The sequence below is a fragment of the Copidosoma floridanum genome, unplaced genomic scaffold, assembly GCF_036245765.1.
Source record: "Copidosoma floridanum isolate Cflo_tuat_1 unplaced genomic scaffold, Cflo_Japanese_pri ptg000012l, whole genome shotgun sequence".
Lineage (NCBI taxonomy): Eukaryota > Metazoa > Arthropoda > Insecta > Hymenoptera > Encyrtidae > Copidosoma > Copidosoma floridanum.
In genome coordinates, this window is record NW_028321889.1 from 4,529,352 (window position 1) to 4,552,379 (window position 23,028).

A 23,028-nucleotide genomic window follows, 5' to 3' on the forward strand; every position below is an offset into this window, starting at 1 on the left:
CGCGCGTGGAAAGCAGAATTCCCGGCATCGTGGCGCGTGAATGAAAAAAAAAAAAAGAAAAAAAAAGAGCCCTATTTTCCTTTCTAGTCCCCCTGCGCGTCACGCGTGCTCAGGATACGGAGGGAAGGGAAGATGAGGCCGCATTGTGCGCTATATACGTACAACCATCAGGGCCACAAGGTGCAGGAAGGGAGAGGATCGGCGACTCGCTAAAAGTGTCTTCGAGCACCCAGCCGTGTGTTCCCTCTTTTTTCCTTGCCTCCCACCCCCTACCGCTCGCAGGGGAATTTTCCAAGTTGGGCCATTGTACTCCCGCTTCTACCTCAACGTCATATCCCGCGTAAAAATTTTTAAGTGTGGCCGAACTTTGTCAAAGTTTGCGTTTGGCCGAAGTTTGCCAAACTTTGCCAATGAGACTTTCCCAAACTTTGGCTTTTCCAGCGCTAAAGTTTGGCGCAAGTTTGGAAGAAACCTTTTTTAGTTTGGTCCAAGTTTTATAATAATTTTTACTGAATATTGTTTATAAGATTATTCACACATTTTGCGGCCTTATAAAAAAAGGAATTTATTATGAAATTTCATCTCGAGCGCAAAATAAGAAAACTAACTCTTCGTGTGTTAAATATTTTTATAGCAACAGTGAAAATAATTTTGGTATTATTATTTGTTTTGTAAAATTATGTGTGTGTGAATGTGCAAAAGCATGTTATGATGAATGTACAACTTACGCGGTGCTAAAAAAATGTATTGTAGAACCAGCTTTCGTTTGCTTGGATAGTATTATTTCTACAAGTTTTAGTACACAAATTATTGATAATGATTATCTGTCACTTTGTGTTGAAGACATCCTGCATGTATGTTACAGTTTTCATGTTGATAATATATATTACACAATCATTCCTTGTAATACTAACGAAATTGAATAAATATTATTAGTTTGATTATAAATAATAGTGAATATTTCATGTTTTTATCTTACCTTGAATAACAATATTAACAATATTCAGTAACAATTATTATAAAACTTGGGCTAAACTAAAAAGGGTTTCTTCGAAACTTTGGCGCTGGAAAAGCCAAAGTTTGGCCAAACGCAAACTTTGACAAAGTTCGTCCACACTTAAAAATTTTTACGCGGGATTGCGGAGTAGGAAAGCCGGGGGAATGCGAATTTCATTTTCTCGTGTGACCTACGAAGGTGACTTTACTTTCTTCGCGCTTAAACGACTCGCCGGGACGCTTTTCCAAACTGACGCGCGCGAGCTCCAGTGGTACAGGGGATGCGAGTGCGCATATATTAATATACCATGACATAGCCCTCTGTAATTGAGAGAAAGAGGGGAAGGGGTACTTTGAGCACTGGTTTCGTTGCAGATAGACATTTCGCGGATTATGAAAAATAGGGAAAATTGTTTGATCGATTCCCTTTGACCCCGTCGAGAACGGATGCTTAAATCTTCATCGAGTGCTCTCGGAGAAGATCCCGATGGGTAATCCGATCAAGAGCCGAGCTTTGGATGGTAAATGGCTGGGAAATAAGGGATGCGTTGAATTTTTGAGAGAGCACGAATGCCCCGGGACGGACGTGTATTTAACATCGATCGACCAAGAACCCCTTGTCGAGCCGTACATTAGGGGTGTATCCCTTTAAAACCCGAGTAAAGAGAGGAAAAATTAATTTCCGCGGTCCCGGGAGTAAAACTTTTGCAACGAAACTTGGAGGAAACTTTAATTAACACTCGAGTGCGCGCCTCCCCCACTCGTAACGAGAACTGATGTTTGTTGGTCCCGAGTTTGCCGCGCCCGGTTGAATTTTACACCAGTTAAATTGACCCCTCCGCAAGTGAGGAGAAGGAAAGACTCGCTCGGGCTGCGGAACCTAATTTATTAACGGGCCCCTCATTGATATTTCCAACTTTGAACGGCAAGTATATAATATATGTACAGTAAAAAAAAAAAAAAAAAAAAAAAAAACAGCCGTAAGTTCTCTCTTCGCGTCGAGTTAACGAGTGAAATTAAAACGCCCCCGTAAACGTTAAAGCCGTGCGCGCACACACAGAGAGAGAGAGAGAGAAATGGCAACAATAAAAGCACTTCTTTAAAAAAACACCCGAGAGGCGGGCACTGCTATTTTATGACGAAAGAGAGGGGGGAAGAGACAGAGTTGGTCCGCGAAATGTTTGCGCATCGTAATAGGCCGCTCGACGAGCATTTAAACTTTCATTGCCCTGGCAAACTTTCAGACCCCCCCCCCTTCCCGGTTGAGAGGGCGTACGGAAAGGGGGGGGGAGAGGCAAAAAATTCCAGCGACGATTACACCCCCTACATCTCGTGTATATAAATTCATTCGTTTCACGGGTGTTTAACCGACCGTTTGACTGAGATTTTCATGCTTTTTCCGACCCGAGGCCAGTTTTTTGCGGAGCCCCAGTGCATTAGTAGTAGCGCTTGGACGCGTCGTAAAGTAATTGCAAACGCATCACGCGAGCATTCGCGAAATTGGTCGCGCACGATACAGGTCGAACACGCTCGATTTGACAGTAACGAGGTGGCTTGCGCGTGTCGAAGCTCACATTTGTGTGGAAAAAAAAAAAAAAAAAAGAGAGAAAAGAAAAAAAGTCACACATCTCTTCGATTAGCCGTGGTACAGGAATTACAACCACTCGGTCAGTGGAATCAATCACGTGGACCGAGCCCGTGATTGCCTGTCAGTCACTACACTCGCCGATTTCCATTCAATCGGAGACGATTTATTTGCATGGCTGCTCGTGCGATTTTCGCGTCATATGTACTCGGCTGAAAATAGAGATGCGCGTTAGCACAAAACAGCTTATCGCGTTGGATCGGGGTAAGCCTACCCGTATAGTATTTCACGACTGACGATTGAAATAGGAAAAAAGGAGAGTATAACATATATTTACACGCCAAGAGAACGAGATCGCGGGAGGAAAAGTGCTCCATAAATCCACCGCTAAGCAAATCTCCTATGGCAATCGGCTCTGGAATCTCTAGGGCTCGTTTTCGCGTGAGCCGCTCGCGTTTATATTTTTTCCCCTCAACTACGAGAGCCCATTGCCTCTACACTTGACGTCTGTGATGTCCTCCTCTTTTTTTTCCATCGACTCCATCATTTTCTCAGTCGATCGCGAAAGCAGCACAGTATATAGGCTTCACCAAACCGTCACCGCTCTGTTTTTCACGCACCCGCGCCACAGCGAGTAATTACCTAGCTAATTGGTATTCGAATCGCAGCCGAGTGTCCCTCGGATCGTCCCCCGTTCGGTGCTTGTTTATTTATGGTCCAGTGTGCCTCATCGTGCAGAGCCGGGCAAGCGAATTCTCTCCCCCTTTCTTTTCCCCCCACGTCCCTCGCGTCGCTTATGGGAATTTGCGAATTGGCGCTGCGGCCATTACCTGCGGTGAGCCCCACCCCCTGGTACTTTTCGCTCCAGTTGTCGCGAGCCCTCCGGAATTGCTGTTTCTGTTTCGTATGCGTCCCACTCCGTTACGACCCCCCTTCTTTTTACCTTTGCCGAGGTAAAAGTGCGCGCGCCTCAAAGATGATGTATACAAGTCATTTTCAGTTGACCCACTTCGAGAGCGACGCGCGAATTTTCGCCGAGTCGTGTCAATGGGTGATGGGTCATCGTCGAGCTGCAACGCCGAGGATATCGCGATTATTTCATGCAGCCGGAGAGAGACCGGGGATATATATATAATCTCCGGTCGTGATGGCGATTGAATAGTATAACGCGCGTTACGCTCGACTGCAGTATTTAGATGTTATCGGAGGAAGGCAATGCGTTTCCCTTGTTTAAAATTTTTTTTATCCATTTCTTTGACTGTTTGGTTATAATCGATGACGAATGTGGGCCGTTTTCATTTAATATTTCCGCTTCGGAAATTTCGAAACTCGAGCGCTTTTGCAAATCAACGCAATGATAATTTATTACATACCCGAGGTGAAAGGAATTTATTGAATGTATATTTCATCCGTAAATGTAACGAAGTTCCGTGCATATGTATAAGGAGAAAATGAATGAACAATGTGCGTCATTTCGCGTCAAAAAGGCACTTTCGTGTTTCGCGAGATTCCAAAAAGCGTCGGAAGAGCACAATACGCCAGCGTCAATTGGCTCGAGTGAATCCAAAGTCGCGATAAATTCCCACGAAGACGCGACAACAGCGGGAGGGGGAGCGCCCACTTTGAAGTAACATCGCCCCGTGGATTGTCAATTTAATGTTCGTCGACCGAGAATCCTGTACTCTCATATTTCCGAGTGTTCTCTCCAAACCTAATTTACTTGGCCCTGTTGCGAGATGTAAGCAAACAAACTCCGTCTCGGTTTGAGAAGCAGCGGGGTGGTTCTAATAAAATTTTTCACTAGAATATGATCGACAGCGGACTTACTCGTAAGGTGCACGATCTGGCGGGTATTCGCCGAGTACTCACCTGTAACAGAAAAGAAGAACAAAATATATTGTCGTTGCCATCGGCCTGTATAAATATCGTATAGTAGCCGTATATGTAAATACATAGGTCCAAGCGACTACTCCACGTAAGGAAAAAAAAAAAAAAAAAAAGGAGGAGCGAGGAGAAGCGGGCGAAATCGTTCAAAGAGAGCGAACGCACGAACCGTGAGATCTCGAGTACATAAACCATGGCTCCACCTCGCAGCCACCCCTATATATGCATACATACACAAGCAGAGATAGAGCTCGGATCCAAAAAGTTTTTATTACTCGTCTCGAAACTTGCTCGGCATCCCTTTCCCAACTTGCATACCCACGCATACATACATACATACATATACCACACGTATACGTATATAATAGGACCATCACTTGGCAGCTCCTCAATTCTCGATCGGGAGGAATCTCAGGGACGTAAATCTCGGCTCGCAGAAGCGATGATTATCGCCGCGATGAGCGATGCGAGCCCCGATGTATTTACGCGCTCGGCCTATACAGCGGAGGAGCGCGAGGGCCCAAGCTGATAAATTTGTTTTACGTCGTGGGGGATGAGTTACGATACATATATCTATATATACCGTCATTATATACGGCGACGTCGGAAGTATGCTTTCTCCCACCTCTAGCCCCTGTTGTTTCCAATGCTCGTTTTTACACGCGTGTATATTTTGATGCAACACGTTGGTAAAAGTGGAAAGACAGTGTTGCTCAAAAATACGTGATTTTTCAATTAAGTATATAAATGGTCCCCCGTACAGTCATAAAAACTCGCGCACGTGCGGTGCGTGTAATTGGCACCATCGACGTTGCAAATAAAATGGCGTATAAAAACCGAGCGCGGCGTGCTATTAAAGTCACATTTGCGCGCAAAGAGAGGCACATCACGCGTATGGTGAAAAAAAAAAAAAGAAACTGGCGAATAATCATACCAAGACTCTTCAATTATACCTATAGCGAGTGAAAAGTGAAAGAAAAACGTATCTCGGTGCAATGGAGGCGTATCTCATTCCATACATGTACACCGTATGGAAGGAACACGACAACGTCGACGAAAAAAAAAGTGTGTGTATACCTACGTAAAGGTATTAAGTATAATAAAAGTAGCGGCATGGTAATAGTAACGGGTATAGAGCGAAAGGGCACAAAAGAGGAGAGAGGGTCCTAAGTGAGGAAAATAAGGTGACGGAGTGTGCGCGCTCGTCGGTACATTGTTTCCTCCTTTCTAGGAGAGGGAGGAGGGGCACTTAACGAGCTAATTCCCAGTCCGCCGTTCGTGCTTTTACGACGTTGTTTCGCGCTCAGCTGCTGCAGCTCGTACATTTTGTTTCTCAAAGATCCCGGGCTTTTAATAATAGGGCCCCCGGCACGCGGGATACTATTTTTGTTTCCTTTTGTTTTCTAGAGCCCTAATGAAACCCATCGAGTTTCAAGTGTATACACGTATAACGGCTGATTGTTTCGCAGGGGGCTCGTTGCCGTAAAACTCGGTACATTAGGCGCGTTTTAATCGATATCATGTCCCCTTTCGACGCGACTCGATGAGGTATTGAGGACCGAAAAGTGCCCAAGTATCGTCTTTCGAAGCCTTAAACCGCTTTCGTTTCGGCGTATATAAACTTGATTGATGGTGAAAAAGGGGCATCCCCGTGTCTGCTTAACGAGCGCCCGGCTTATCTCTCCCCGAGTCGCGAGTTGGCTGCGTCGTTCGGGTGGCAAAAATGAAGCAAGAGGGAATTTCTCTCTTTTATGCTCCGCGCTTTCTTATCGATGGCCCGTGCACGAAAAGCGCCCGGAAGTGCGCCGTAACTCTACCGGCGTAGCGAGGGATGATTTCCTGGGGATTGGAAAGAAGCAGGAGGGTGGGGGATTTTTTTGAAAAATGTGGATACTCGGACGAGTACGGGGGAGGGGTGCGATTGTTCGATTAACGATGGTTTTCGTGCGGTGACTAGGTGCTTCTTTTTTTTTTTTCTTTCCCTTGTGCAAAAATACAATTAAACCAATCCCATGTATACATTTACATTGTTTGCGGAGGTACTTGTTGGTTAATATCTAATAAATTGTGCATTACATGGTGGAGTACGTGTGAGACTCTTCAAGGACACGTGGTGATTAAAGTTTATAAAAATCACCAAAGTAAGTAAATTATTGTTAACGACAATATGCATTTGAAAGATAAAATAAATGTTTTATTTCCCTTCCTTTATTATTCTGTAACTTCTTTGGTATCACCATAACATTGTGTGTAAGTCGCGGTGCAGAGTGAAATCAAGAAAGGGAAAAAAAGGTGAAAAAGCGAAGGACGTCGTTACACCCCTTTTCTTCGACTCGGGCTACTTTCACGCGGTAATTGAGTTTTTTTCCATTTTCACCTCACAACGTACCTTTCCTAGGCCTGATGTGTACTTATACACATACCGGTGACTGACCTTTTCATATTACGATGCAAGAAATAAACGATAACGCAACCGTCGATGAGCCATGTTTTATAATTCACTCGAAAGAGCAGAGCCCGCCCACCTAGGGAGCCTCGAATTTGTTATACAAGTGTATCGGGCATGTATAACAAGAAATCCCAACTTTATGCCCCGGAGCTATTCTTAAACGCAAAAAGCTACCTTCCCCCTCCCAGCAATATTTGCTACACAAGGGGTACGCTGGCGGTGGTGAGAAAAAGGGAGGCAGCACGACTCGGCGTGTATAAAAATAGCTTCTTTTGAGCGGGTGGTACATATAGGGAAAAGAATCGGTAAAACCAAAAAAAAAGGGACGACGGACAGGTATCGCGTTATATACACCAACACTTGTACCCCCCTTGTGACCGGTCGACCCTTTGGGATGATTTCTCTCTCGCTCGGTGGACAGAACTCGTTTCACCATCCGAGGGTAATGGCGCGCCCGAGTGCTCGGCAAAAGAGGGAGGAACTCCCTCCTACGTATTGACGATCATGCCGATGATAATACACTATTGAGCGAAGCAGGGCAAATAGACCGCGGCACGCGCTTCATGGGATTTTCTACGGAGGGTGGTTAACTCAGATTTAAATTTTTTTCTTTTTTTTTTTTTTTTTTTTTTCAGACCAGCCAATTTATAGGTGTATCGAAAACAGAGTGTTTTTACACCATTCTGAGGAACAGCAGCACAGAGTGGCTGCTCGATGAATCAACTTTCGCCTGCAGAGCTTTCGAAAGTGCTGGGCTGTCGGAGGGCAACCATCTCTCCGTCCGTCGCTCCTTCCCGTATCCGCGTTATGCAAAGTGGAGTCAGTCGGCTGGACGAGGCGATAGAGGGGTGGATCTCAGCCTCCCTGTGTCGCGTGTACAGTGGGAGGGAGGCGGACGGAAAAAGTATTTTTCAGAATCCCTCGAGAGAGGGAAGCGGTCCACCTGATGGTGGGAGGAAAACGTGGGATGCTTGTATCCCGCGTCTTGGGGATTCGACGAGTATCACGGCACCTTTTGGATGTTTAGTAAAAAGTGATAATCCACAGTAACGAATGGACAATGTCAGCCTCGGAGGGATGTGCTGTACGTAATTTCCTCGCCGGATGCCGGTGAGACGCGATCGATGTGCCGTACATCTCGACGAAAGCTATTTATACAAACGCACGAGTTAGCCGATAAATAAACAAAACAGTCACTCGGCAAAGATCCGAGTTGAGAAAAACAGTAGAAATTGCCGAGATTACGTAACGTGCATACTTATATAACACGTGTGAGTGCGAGTTTGCTGTATATATAATACAGACGAGACGGGAATTGATAGCCGAGAAGAAGTTTTGAATGTTATTTTTCACTTTTGATGGGTCTTCCGAGTTCTGGAAGAGTAATTAGCTCGCCGTCGGCGTTTTCTGACTTCTCAAAAGGGGTGAAAGGGCCAAGGCAGCGCGACGACGATCCTATCTATGGAAATGAGAAAACCGGGAAAAAGAAGAGGGTGGGAGTCGAGAGGTGGGGGGGGGCGCGCGCAAAGGCAAGATCTAAAATACTTTTTAATTACTACACGTGTCCTTCGCTCCCCACGGTAGCACCGACACTTTTTCCCCGTACTCGCGGTCACTGTTGTTTTTGCACATTATTGCGCCGATTCATCGACTTGAGAAGCTCAAGCTTACGTCATAACCTCGCAAAAATCCGTCAGCAGAAGCGTGCGCGGCACGTGCGGAGTTCCAGCACGTGCGGAGTTCAGAAACAGGAGAGAGGAAGATAGGGTTTGCCACCACCACCACCTGCCCATATCGATCGGCGCTTGGAAAAGGGTAGGCTGGAGGAGTGTACATCGGACCGCTTGGTTGAGCACCCCGGAAACAGGGGGGGGGTCTAAAGCGGTGGTTTAAGGGTGGCACGAGTGCTGACTGAAAGAGTTCATTAAAACTAGCGCCGTCTGCACCCCCTGGCTGGCCTCCCCTCTTCTCTCCTTTTTCTCTTTTCGTCGCGCGCGCCCTTCTGCTGTACACAGAGGTGCTTTTTTTTTTTTTTTTTTTTTCGTGGGTGCAAACAAGAAAGGGAGAGAGGAGCTGCTGCATCGAGAAACAGACACACAGTCTGTCTGCCAAAATCATAATTTCTACCTTGGCGGAGAGTTTCCGTCTTTTATCCTTTCGCACTACGCTGCTGGCGGTGGCGATGCTGTTTTTTCTCCGGCCCCCTCCCCTTCACCCTCAGAGGGCGCGCACGCGAGCGAAAGATATACAGTGAGTCGTCGTTGTCGTCCGAGTCTTCTGCTTAATGAATGTTCTTATTTCGTGACTCCCCTCTCGCTTGCTTTTTCGGCTGGACGCCGTTGCGTCTTCTTTTTTTGGCGTTTTTCTTCGTTTTTAATGAGGTATCCCCCTCGTGCGCGACTCTTTTTTGGCAAATGGCCTTTCTTGCCATTTTTTATTTTTTTTTATTTTTTTTTTTTAACGCTAGACTGCACGGATTTTTTTTTTCTTTTTGCCGAGATTTTGGTGAGTTTTTGTGGGCCGAGCTTTTGATAATCTTCGTTAGTCGAGTGCTCGCGGGTTTTGGGTGGACGACAGTCTCTAACAATCGGTGGCACGTTGTGATATTTTTTTTTTTTTTTTCATTAATTGTAAAATTTGTCCCTCCAACGAAAACATTTTCATAACTGGGTGACAGGTTAAGGGCGACAAATGAAATATTCTCGAATCTACAAGTGATAAGGTGTTTGTTTCAAATTTTGATAAACTATTGACCAACTATTCCCGAGTTGTAGCGGTAAAAATTTCTGCTACTCCCGTTCCCGCTAGAAACAAATGGCTATGCAAAAAAACTCGAAAAATTAAAATAGCCCCCTAACAAAAAAAAAAACAAACGATTTCTAATTGGAAAGCTTTGGTCGGGACGCCAGTAAATAACATGGTGTATTTTTCGCGACGAATAAAGCCCTTCTCGAGGCTCGCCTCCCACCACGCGCACATATAAATACACACGAATGTAAAGGAGAGGGCGGAGAATGTGACCAGAGGCAATTAATTATGGGATTCGCCGTGGTCGTCGTTTTTCCGAGCGGCAGCCAATATGCATATAAATCGAGAGGGAACCGCGCAAAGGAGCTTTCACCCGCGTTGTCTCTCCCCCCCTCCCTCCTCCTCCGATCTATATATATACAATAAGCCTTTTTCTGTATAAAAACACACAGCCAATTCCCATCAACCTTTGATTCAACCCCCTCAAACGGTGACTAATCTCCTTTTATGCACTCCATGTATAAAAACGTGTACGCGCGACAGCTCGAAAAAGAGTCATATCCTGCAGGACCGTCGCGAATTCACTCGATTCCCGAGCCAAAAACATCCCCCCACCCTCGGGGGTACATCGCGTGATGGCGGAGGAGCCTTCCATTAAAATTCATAAGCAAAAGTCAGCGGAAAGAGAGAGAGAGAGAGGAGCCGGCCAAACGGAGCTGGAAATCCGATCTCGAGGCGTATATATTATACGAAGCTCGGAGGAGAAGCGCGCATTCAATCAAGCCTCGCCGACGAACTAATAATAACAGACGCCAGCACGTGGCTCCTCCGTAGCGAGCTTGTTGCCCCGGCCCTTGTACGTGACGCTCAAAGTCCAACCCCGCGCACATATACATACACCTATATATACCTATATACACTATCGGTGGGTCTTTTTAATTTTCATAGCGCAGCGCCCACGTGCTTGCCCTCCCGTGCCCCACTCTGGCTTTTGCAATAATTCCAACGGTGCGGAGCAGGGTATACGAATGTTGTTGGACGAGAGATGGGGAAACCACCAGCACGGCCATCTCGGTGTATAGGGCGTAGTTACGACCGGTTCGTGACTACCGGACAGTATAGTCGTTGTATATGTAATACATGCCCTGCCATGATGATTCTTGCATCTCTATAGCCTCTCTCTCCCTCTGGGTGCTATTACGCGAGGCTGCTGCAACTGTCCACCGAATGGAAAAGCTTATACGTGTGCTGCGTGAGTACACGCGAGTTTGACGGATCGATGCGCTATGCTCCCTGGTGTCTATAGCGGTATATGCCGCGCGTGCATGATTTACCGAGTAAGTATACACGCTCGCGGCTTTTCTCCGTCTGAGTTTGTCCCTCTCTCTACTTCCTCTCTAATTTTCGCCGCTCCGGCAAACGTAAGTATGCACATATAATACACCTACGGCGCTCGAGTGTGCGGTTGACAAACAGTGTATTTCCTTGCCCCCCCCCCCCCTCTGCTCGACTGTACTCACGCGTTGTACGTGCGTATATATACCCAAGCAATTCGAGGGATGCCGGAAAAAAGTGTGTTTTACTTGTATCAAGAACCTTCCTTGAATAATCTTACGCGAAACAATATTCGGGCAAAATAAGCTCCATACGGAGTAGAGTGAGCATCACCGATGGTATATATATATATACGATTTACAAATCTTATTCAGCCACGCGTCGTTTCAACCTCCCCGGCTATGTATACATGCGGGCGGTTCTCGTTTCGTCGCTCTCTGCCTCCCTGCAGTACGGGACTCCGATACGTATACACACGGGCTACAATCCGCGAGATTTAGTGGCGTCTTAGCACGCCACGGCACATGCATTAAACCTCCCCCCCCCCGACCCCCGGGCCCACCTCGTACGACTTTCGAGCTTTTAAACTTTGCGGATTATATAGGTCTCGAGTGCGCGAGTAGTGCTTTTAAAGTGTACGTATACGTAAAGAAGACGCGAGAAAGGGGGATGGGGGGGTGGTAGCCGATCGCGTGCCCGCGTGGTTATGTATATGTATCTCGAGCGAGGGGGGGGGCGAATGTTTATGCGGTGCCGTAACTTTTCCTCCGCTCTCTTTGGGCCATTTCGTGCGTTACCGAAACTTCGAGCCGTGTCCTTTTCCCTCCTTGGCAATGTGCACGTGTGTATGACACATATATGTACATCTGCTTCCTCGCCCATCACCCTCCGGCCGTACATTTTCTATTCATCAGAGAAGGAAAGAAAGAGGCACGCAATTACCGTGCTTCTTTCCTCGGCCGTGTGTATACACCTGTGACACACCCTCGAGACAAATCCCTCGTTAGCCGTCTAATTGTCATTTTACATCCGACCGTGCATGCACGCGCCCCCCACATTATACATATACATATATATATATGTATACACCCTCTTTTTCTGCCGTTATGTATAGCCCGTGCACGCGTCATTCTTTCTCTGTATCTTTATCTCCGATGGCAGGCGCGCACACACACACGTGGATATTTTCGCGAGAGAATAAAAGTCAAGCGGACAGGAGCAAAGAAGGGGGCTAAGCCGCTCTCACTCGTCTGTCGGATTTGTTTCGCGGTCGGAAAGAGAGAGAGAGAGAGAAAGAAGCGTCGATGGCAAATATAAGCCAAGCGACTTTGCAGCAGTCGAAATGAAGATAAGCCGGGCTGGAGAGACCCGCACTCTGTATACACCGTAGGGGGAAGTAGTAGAGCCGTAGCTGTGGTCAGACGTAGAGTTTTCGAATTAACGAGGGACGACGTTTGATCTCATGCTTTTTCGGAGAAATTAATTCCTCCATTCTTTTTTACACCCCGAGAAGAACAGCCATTGACGATAGAGAGAGTAAGTACCAAAAGCCGCTCGTTGATGGTTACAAAGTATCGCATACCCACCCCCTTGCCCTAAAATCCACTTGTACGCGTTGTTGCGACTATACATGGGTGGAATGGAATGGCGGTGGCAGTGGCCACTCGTGCAGATAAGCACATTCGTATACACATGGGGGAGGGGAGGGGGGGGGGCGCTGCAGGCTACTAATTCCCTTTTCCTCCTCTCCCTTTGTGCGCGAGAGATCACCAGTCAACGCCACAAAGAGCGTATATAATCCGACTTGGAGCGTCGAGTGTTGCCCGTGGGTATACGCGGCGACGCCCTAAAGAGATTTCGACTCGTTAGCCCGACTTTTTTGCTAACGAGCCCACTCGGTGACGAGCGCATGCTGCGTATATGTATAGGTGTATAAAGTCGAGAGGGGGAAAAAAAAAGAAAAAAGAAAGAAAGATCGATCGAAAGGTGAGCTATACTCGCTTCGTCGAGTTGCCGTTGCGTTTCGAATAAAGCACAAAGTGCTGACATTTCGGTCCGCTTCTTTCCGACCAGACCCTTCCGGAAACCCCCGTCCTTATCAGCTGGACAAAATTCCCGATTGGTGTGTATACAAAACACGCAACAACACCTCCAGCCGTATCGCATCACCTCAGCAAAAGCACGAAAAGCACAATACACGCACGCGGCTCAACGGCCGCGAAAAAGATCGCAATCACGGCAACTCGGCAATACCCACTCCCGTTCCATTATACGTATAAACACGCGTCTATCAGTACGTATAGGTGCAGGGTACACACACGAGTACTCGCTAATTGCTCCTCCGACCCACGCACCCTACCTCGCAGTGAATAATCTATATATATATGTTTGTACAACGCTATACGACCATCGCCACGGGTGGCGACGTATATATATACGCGCGATCACGTGGAAGTTGCTCGGCGCGTCTACACGTGAACGAACAATTAAGGCTAAGTCGAGCGGAATTGGAACTGCTAAGGTGCGCCTCTCTCTCGCCCACCCCCTCATATTTATTCGCGAGGGTAATACGAACGCGCGCGTATAAAAGCTGCGGCTGTTGTCGTCGTCCTGTACGTCGGGTCGTGTAGGGAAGCTAACGGCGTACCAACGATCCCTTTCGCCGGAAATGTTGTTTCGGGCAACGAGACCGGCGGCTGTAACGCAAACAAACACACGCGGTCGTTTCCGCGCGCACGTCGTTGCACGAGATTACAATGGGAATGCGAGCACAGCGTACGCGGTGTTTGTTTTTCGGCCGCTCCCCCGCGTTTTAATTAACTTTTTGCTGTGTGCGCGTGTTTATTCAATTACGAAATTAGAGACCGGAGAAATAAGCCGAGCACTCGATACATTCTTGCTGTTGAGTGGCATTGCGTTTTTATGACTTTTCTGGGTTTCCAGGTCGGGGGGGGGGGGCCCGACTCGTTTCCTCCTCTGCTTCCTTCCTCGCATACGAATGGGGTATTACACGCGGGCAGGGCGCAATTTTTCGATACGCCTGTTGGAGCAAATTGTCCCGAGGTAAGTGCAGTTTTCCGCCCGCCCCTCAAGAAAGAGGGAAAAATTGCATTCTTCGAGGAGGAACTTTTAATTGCAGCTTCGCGAAGCACAGGGGAAAAAAACCTTGGATGCGAAGCGCGCACTTTGACTCAATAAAAAGAAAAAGAGAAAAAAAAAAAAAAAAAAAAAGTTACGCGTGGCAAACACTTTAAGAGATTGAAGACGCAGAGGATGGGGAGGCAGAGGGAAAAAGCCATCCTCGGCGTCATACCTGACGACTACCAGATATACCCTTTTTTCTTCTTCTTCTCCTCATCTTCAAAGGAAAAAGATGAATCGGTAGGGACTCTTTTTTTTTATATCCACCCCGAGAGCCAGTTCATTTTTCTCTCGAAAAGGGGGGGGAGGGCGAATATCGAGACGATATCACTGCTCTCGCAAACAGAATAGTCCTCGTTACATAAAAGAAGCCCTTCCGTCCGAGTCTCCCTTTCATCTTTTCTCTCTCTGGAAAAAAAAACAACATCACGGCGCACGCGATCTTTTCAGCCCTCCCTACGTGGGGAGGATGCTCGTGCAATTACACGCACACTGGCGACGGAACTCCCCCCCCCTTTTTTTTCTATTTTAAAAAAATATTTTCAGATTATGGCTTTCTTGAAGCACGCGACACTGGAGCTGCACAATGACTCGCAAATTGTGATTTTCGGATCTTGGAAATCAGAGTACACATACGTCGAGGGGATCCAAAGCTCGAGGAGGGGAGAAGCCAAAGTATCAAATAGCGCAAAATTGAATGGAGTCAAGATTGAGTAATTAAAGTAAAGCTCGGCCGAAAGTTAAGCTACTCCGATAGCGTGGCCCCTCGAGCCGTGTAAGCTTGGAGGCGAGGATTATGGGGGCGTATACACGAGTACAAGCCCAAGATTTGAGAGCACGAGGCTCCCAGAGAGAGGAGCTTACTCGGGTCCTTCGCCGATGTTTGAAGGATAGTTCCTGCACGGCTTTGCGAACTTTGAGTTTGGAACTAACAGGTGGAGCAAAAAGATTTCCTTGCAACCTCGTTCAAGTGGCTTGACCGTCAACTGCACGTCGATTCATCCTCCTCCCGGTATACATACCAACAAGCGAAATGTACTCGATTTTCCGAGCAAAGTATGGTATGTTGTTGAATTTTCGTACAGTTGCCGTAAAAATTTCCGTTTTTCACGAGCTACACAAACTTCCTGCAATAGGATCCGCAAAGCCACGTTTATCCGTACAAGCTGTACCGCGTCTGCAAAAATAACGGGACGATTTTTCGAAGGTAAACCGGAAAACGGATCCAGAGAGCCAGCGTTTCAAAGCCCGCGGCATCAGTCATCGCTCCAAGAGAGAAGTAAAAGAGAAAAAAAAGGGGGGAGGGGGGTAAGGGAAGTAAAATCCCGAGACCGCGAGGCCAAAGCCAAGATACACGTTCGTCGGGTTTCGTCGGTCGGTGTTTCCGGGCACCAAAACTCCATCTCTCGAGGCAGTACACACCGCAGGAGAAACAACACACAAACAGCCTTTCTCTCATAATCCTCGGCGGAAGGAAGGAAAGCCGCGGATATAGCCCGAAAACGGGCTTCGTAAATCATCGAAGCTTGCAGCCTCGGGGCCTATAATTCACGCGTGGTACATCCCTACTGTTGTTGTTGTTGTTGTTGTTGCTGTTGCTGTTGGTGGTGCTGTTGTTGTTCGAAGTTACAGGCATTTACGAGAGTAGCGCCGCCGCGGGAGGATTCTCCCACTGTGCCTCGGAGCGAACGGACTTTGTTCGCCACTGTAATAATTCGTGAGCCGGTAATTTTCTGAGCTCTCGAGATGCGCTTCGCTCATTGTTCCGCGCCTTTGGAGATTTCAAACACGTACGCGCGATCGTTTTCGGGGGGGATTAATAACGTATTGTACGAATGGCGTTGTGTACCGAGTCTTGCACGGGAGACCGGCGTCGTCGGTGAGCATAAAGGGACGCCGGGGCGGATTTTCAGTAGTACGAACACGCGTTTGGTCAGACGGTCATCGGAATTGAAAATAATGGGTTTACAGAAGGTGAAAAATGGACGAAATGTGGGGAAATTCCAAAAATTTCCAAAGCTCGTTTTGCGTATAACTTCGGCGCTGTTGGGGCTCCTGGTCGAGATTTTTTACCACCACACCCGAGCGTTTCATCACCGAAAGGGACAGTTTCGTTTTTTTGCAGACACTTGCAAGCACTCTGCTGCTTTTGCGTCTTCTTTTTACACTACTCTTGTGCAACAGACAAGACACAGGAGGGTGAGAAAGGGGTGGCGGCACTGCAAGCTACAGCATATAGCAGCAACCGGAGGTGGGGGCAAGAAAATTCCAAAAGGGCTGAGACTAACCTGCCATCCGATACAGCGTATGGCACAAGAAGAAGGGGACTCGCGAGGAAAAGAAGAAGAGGGGCTCTTTGACGAGTTGAACATGCACTAACGGGCCTCGCTCTCGTCTCCTCATTTGCAACTTGGCGGCGGCAGAAGCTACCGGTTCAGCTCGTTTTTTTTTTTTTTTTTTTTTTTTCACAGCAGCACCAGCTATCTCTTCTTCCTCTACACTTTTTCACGGGGAGTGTAACTCATGTATGTTACACGGTTGCACGTGTACGAGTGGATTTATCGATTTTGGCGCGCTGCTTTTTGTCGAGATCGAGCTGTGCCCCTCTTTGTCTCTCTTTATTATTTTATACGAATACATGTATTTTTTTTTCTTAAACTGCGGGCCGAAAAAATTACTCTCTACCTCTGAAACGACGAAATGAGTTTCCAACCGAGACGTCACGTGCACCCAGGGACATAAAAATTTCTTTAATCACCATCACGTCAAAAGGAGCTATGCACACGACCAGGTGTACATTTTTTAATATTCAAAGCGTGAAATAAGAGGGGGGGAGAAAAAAAAATTTTTTTTCCTTTTCAACGTCGAGTCCCCTTGAAAAGTCGCTTTTTCGCGCATCAAAGGCGCACCCGACGAGTTCGTTCACACGTACGTGTCACAAGTGGCAGCGTCCCGAGATAATTTTTGCTGATGCCCTCGCGGCCCAGTTTCTTCAGCCGATCGACGTGTTTTCCCCCCTTCTAAATACGCTTTTGCCGGAGAACAGCCGGCGCATCAAAGTCCGCCCCGAGAGACAAACGACACCGCTAACTTTTCCCCCTCGGCGTGCACATGCACTTCTCGGGTGCGACTCTGAAGCTTCTCCGCCCGCGAATCGTGGCTCTTGGAAATAATGGAAGGGAGAGGAGGAAAGCGAAAATGAACGAGAGAGAAACTGAGGTTGTTTGAGCATACAGTTGCCGGCTCTGTTTGTCCAACCTTTGATCGGTTGCTCGGAAAACTTCGATTCGAGCTTTTTCCGAACGAAAAAATTCGACGGTACAGGCTTTTTTGTTTCTCCCTTCAAACCCTTGTTTTCTCAAATGAATAACAAACAGTCGATAAACGCATGAGCAATCGCGGGACCAATAAGCAACGAGCCGTATAAAATGTACTGACGAAAACCACACACGAAAAACAATCACGGTCGAACAATAGCAGCGAGCGCTCTTCAGAGTATACATCAACGAAGCCACCAATATAAATATATATTTATATATATATGTATGTTTCTGGTCGCCCTTTTCCCGCGATCGGAGTATACGTGTATACACATCGTTAGTTTTCCCTCGTTAAATTCCGCGCCTCTGTTGGGATAGGAGAGGACGCAGTGGGTAAAGAATCGCGCGCGCGTTTGAGAAAACACACGATAGGCAGGGTGCGGGAAAAGCGTCGGAAGGCAAACGAAAACTCGGGACCGTGGGGGGTGTGGACGTTAATTAAATTAATTCCTCGCGTTACGTGCGGCTGTGCTTTTATTCACAGAGCAAACAGCCAAGTTGGCCGTGCGCGAGTTCGCGATTAGTTTTTGTTTGGCCAAAGTATTCCGAAACTCTCCCCGGAGGTCGTTATGTATATGTATACAGGTATACGATGCTCGGCTGAGCACTACGGGCGCGTGCTGATTTGGAAGTTTTAATGTGAAACTGATAGCGATACGATTCTCCGTGCGTTGTAGGTATATATGTACATGTACATATTATCATCGGTTTGTCAGTGAGTATTACGTATAGCGGGTCGACGGGCGAGGAGTTTCGAGCGGTACCACTTGAATACTTGAGGAAAAGAGGAGGAAAGCAATGTCTCTCGTTCGGCTGCGCTGCATTGGAAAACGGAGGGTGAAGTGGCAGATTACACGAGCGGAAAAGAGGATTGGCAGTAGTGCACGGAACAATGGGACGTAGCACGTTTTATTAGATCCTCGAATGGAACAAGCTTCGATGTAACTCTCTTTGCTTTCGGAGGACTGTGCTTGCTCGTTGTGTCACGTTGAGGGGGAGGATGATGACGGAAATGTGGGATTTATCTTTCGCAGCTTGTTTCGTTCATTTTTCTAGTGTTTATATTATGCCGGTTTTTAAAAACGACAGTCAACAAAAGCTTACAATACGGGACCGCCGGGCGATGCGATCGATGAATTTGTGAACGACCCCCGGGTGCACTCGCAAAAAAAGGCCGTTGCTACGGTGAGATTAAATGTTTGAAAAAAAAAAAAAAAAAAAAATGAAGTATGCCTCTCAATGGGACGCTGATTAGTTTTTTTTGTGTCCCAGTGAAATAGCGGCGCAGAAAAACCAATGTGCTTCAGAGCACATTCATTCGGCGGAAATTAAAAAAAAGGGTATAATAATCATCGTGAATATGCGCCTCTAAAGGGTATTTTTGCGAGATTTTCTTCAAAAAGCGCGCGTGCGTTTAATTGAAAATCAACAAAAAAAAAAAAAAAAAAAAAAAAAAAGAGAAAATCGAATGAAACCTCCTCTTTCTGTACATACGTACGTACATGTTACCCGTGGGTGTGCGTTTTTTTTTATTTTTCCTCTAACAGCGAAGCGAAAAAAAATACGTTTGATGCTCACCCACTCGCGCGCAGACGCCATCAATGACGAGAGGTATAGACGTACTCCCGAGCGCGTAACTATGTGTGTTCGAGTTGACGTTTCAATGGAGATGAATGCAATTACGACCGGATGAGTCGCCGGCACGACAAATTTCCCCTTCTATCTCTCTCTTTCGAATGTGTCCCCGTGTCATTCTCCCTCCCTTTTGGCCTATATATTTTTGCAAAAACTACTCCTAGCTACACGTTTATTTTTTTTTTTTTTGTTTTTTTTTGTTAGAATCAGGGGATAAAAATCCAAGTTGCAAATTCTGATTTTTCACTGCGTGACCCTTTTGACGTTTATTTTATTCTTCAACCCTTATTTCGCGAACAATGCCCGAACACATTCCCGGTATCGCGAAAATTTCCGAGAGCTCGCTGAAACACGCGCAACCGGAAAATTTCGAGGGAAAATACGTTCAGCGATGCTCAAAGTTCACGCTCCCGGTAAATAAATTAAATATTCAACGCTACCCACGCGCAGGTTATGCACTTCATGTATTGAATTTATGATTTTCATGTATAATACTCACGTGCATCGTCAAACGAAGGTAATAAACGCGCGATTGGAAAATCGTACTCACCTGCAACAGCAAAGAGAGAAAATACATTATTATTATTATTATTATTATTACTACTACTATTATTATTATTATTATTATTACTATTATTTTTGTTATTATTATAATCATTATCATTATGATTGCTTTCAAGGTAAAACATTTCAAAGTAATATCACGCCAAGCATCAATAATCATAAAAATAATAATATATTACACGCAGGGTGGTTTCTCGTGTAATGGTATATAGTTGCTGTTTTTTCCCCCTCGCCCGTAACACTTTGCGGAAAAACTGCACCGCTTCGTGGAACACATTTTAATTTTCCAGGCACAATCTTCGGCCTCGAAAATTGAAATAGCATAAAAATATACACACTCGGGTAACAATTCGGTCGCGTGAATTACAAGTTGTGTGTATGCAACCGGGAGCTCGAGTACGTGGAGTTATAGGGTATTTTAATTACTTTGGTGAAGCGCGACCACCGCGGAAGGAAGGCGAGGACCCCACCCCGCTATTTTAATAAAGAATTTTCCTCGCCACAAAGCATACAAGTACGCCTCACGTGTCGCGTGTTCTTTGAAATAATTCAAATTCCCCGGATGTATTACACGCGGAGAGCGACGGAAAAATTCGGCTCTCCAGTTTGTTGTTGCGCGCCGACCGTCAAATTGGCGAAAAAAAACTTTTGCGCGTAAACGCGTGCGATTGATTAATCATTCGTTCACTAGCGTCAACTCGAAATGCTCAACAAAGCAATAGCATTAAAAATTAACAAGCTGTAAAACAAACGATTTAACTTTGCGCAATTGTGTAACATCTGTTTTAGAGATCGCGAGGAATATTTATACATACGGGGTCCGAGTGAGAATAAATGGTTATACACCAGGCTCGCATGGGCAGGGGCAATTAGCCTTGCGTTGATAAAAAATGCTCCAGTGCCTACTGCGCTATAAAATTTATTCGGTCAGATAAATGATGGATACATGCACGTGTGTGTGTGTGTGTATGTAAATGTACTTTACAGCAATAGCTCTCCAACTGCGTCAAGTTGAGAGAAAAAAAACCAAGCGCGTTCGCATTACCTACGGCGTCGTAAATTGCACTCGTTAAGTGTACCGATCGGACGCGAGATTAGACAGAAAAAACAACTTGCAAGTTTTCGAGTGATTACCATAAAAATAACAGAAAAAAAGAATAATAATAATAACAAGTCGTGATTCCGTTTTTAGACCACGAGCTTGTAAGAAGTAAGAAGAAAAAAAGGTCACGCGTCAGGTACACCATGACAGATCTTCCGCTTGTATCTTTGCACCCGACAACAAAAGACACGCGTGAAACGCGATATCAAAATCAGTGAGAGCCCCTTTATTTCTCGGTGTCAAGTGCAGGCGGAGGAACTGTGTTTACGTACACAAAGCTTGAAGTCGCGTATACACTTGGCTGTGAAGGCATGTATGCGCAAAAGAAGTTAAGGTGGCAGTAGAGAGCGGGTACATATACGGCGATTAATGTGTCGATACCGATGATTGCTAAGTGGCGCCACGGGTATTTATACGTGCGAGGTACATTACCGATTTAAGTCCAACCCACTATTTGTGCGGGAAAAACATGATTTTACTTTCAAAAAGGACGTACGTACATATACAAGTAACAATGTGTTGTTTTTTGTACTTTGGGAAAAACTTGTTACTTGTGAGTTGCTAGTAAAAAAAAAAAAAAAAAAAAAAAAAAAAAACGAAGAAGAATCAATGACGTGGCATGTCATCCAAAAGTAGTTACCCGCACAAATGAAGAACCAACGACCCAATTTTGTCGGAGTGTCGAGAGAAAGAAAGATAATAAATCACACGAGCCCGTAGGTATGTATAGCTCGAGTAATAATACACATACAAAGTGGAGTGCAGGAGGGAGGGAGAGAGAGAGAGAGGGAGGAGAAAAAAAAACCAAAGAGAGATATTCGAGACTGCAATTGCAGTCGCTGATTAATCAGTATCGCCCACGCGTGGAGCACTGAAGAGCGGGGAGCAAGCAAGAGGGGGGAAGGGAGGGGCTTTGCGCGTTGTACGTACGTGGCGCTGAATACAAAACAGCCTGTCATAACCTTCGTCAATATAATGCCACTCGACCGTACTGACGGACAGACAGAGTGTGTGTGTGTGACTTTGGCCTGCTGCATGTGCAGTGGTGGCCCGTTACCTTCGCCATGATAAACGTATACTGCTACGCGCATGCGAGAATCAACGTGACCTTTTTTTTTCTTTTTCAACATTTATTTATTTATTTTTATTTCCGCTCGCAGATCCGTCGGTCAAATGCCCAATAAGTTTAATTAACAAATGGTATATGATAGCTGAAAATCAAAATGATGATGGCCAAAAAATTACGCGCATCAAAGAGGAAGCCAATTTATCAAAGTGTTGCTCTTTTGCATCATCCCGCTGCTCTGGTAATACAATTCCCCCTCGTTTACGTATCTTTATTTAAATATTTTCTTTTTTTTTTTTTTTTTTTTTTACCATTCATACACTCGCGCACGCACGTACACCAATACATGGGTAATTGGCGAAGAGGGAGAAACGAAGAGATGAAAAGCCACATGCACTCGAGGTTGTTCGCGGAAATCATCGAGGTACAAATAACGTCCGCGGCCAATCAAAGCCGAGCGAATGAGGGGAAAAAAAAATGAAAGAGAAAACACACGCGTACGCGCACGAGAGAGCAATTACCGAGCAATTCCGGTGTATCGGTGAAGAACGGGGGAGGGGGGGCTCTCGCGGCGCGGCTTATAAAAATAAACTTCAATTTACGGGCGCCAGGGTCCATTGAGTGCCGCGCTTTCGCTTCGAATTTGTTAGCGTGTGCCCGTTGTAAAATTCGCTTCGACGATTGTTATTGGGCCCCTGTAATTTGACGTTATTTTTATTATTTATTTATTTATTTTTCATGAAAAATTCAACAAACATATCAAGAAAAAAGGAAAACAAACAACCCCATCCGTCTTCCCGGCCGATGTATCACCCGTACAATCCTCTTGTCCCTCCTAATCAGAGCACCCGTCCCTCCACCGTATTTTTCCAAAACACCAGTTAATCAGGCGTCCAGACACTTTACACAGCCTTCCACCCCTTAAAAAAACGAGGGAGGGGGGGGGGAGACAAAAATAAGCTCTCCGTTACAAAAAAAGGCGTTGCCCGGGAGTTTCCCCCCCAAACCCGCCGATCCCTCATCCAAAGTAAACACCGACGTTATGACCAACAAATTATGCCGAGGAGGGAGAACACACAGATGGTCGGCGTGTGCCCGCTCTCTCTCTCCCTCCCTCTCTCTCTCTCTCTCTCCGGTGGAATCCATCAATTTCCCTGGAGAGGGTGAGATAGTGGAGGGACCAGTGGAACTGACTACTAATAC

The 23,028-nt window shown here is 46.2% G+C and overlaps 1 protein-coding gene across 4 annotated transcripts in view; it reads right to left on the reverse strand.

Moving 5' to 3' along the window:
- Mxd (MAX dimerization protein) overlaps positions 1–23,028 on the reverse strand; it is a 266,036-nt gene that overhangs the window by 33,019 nt on the left and 209,989 nt on the right. The window lies entirely within an intron of this gene.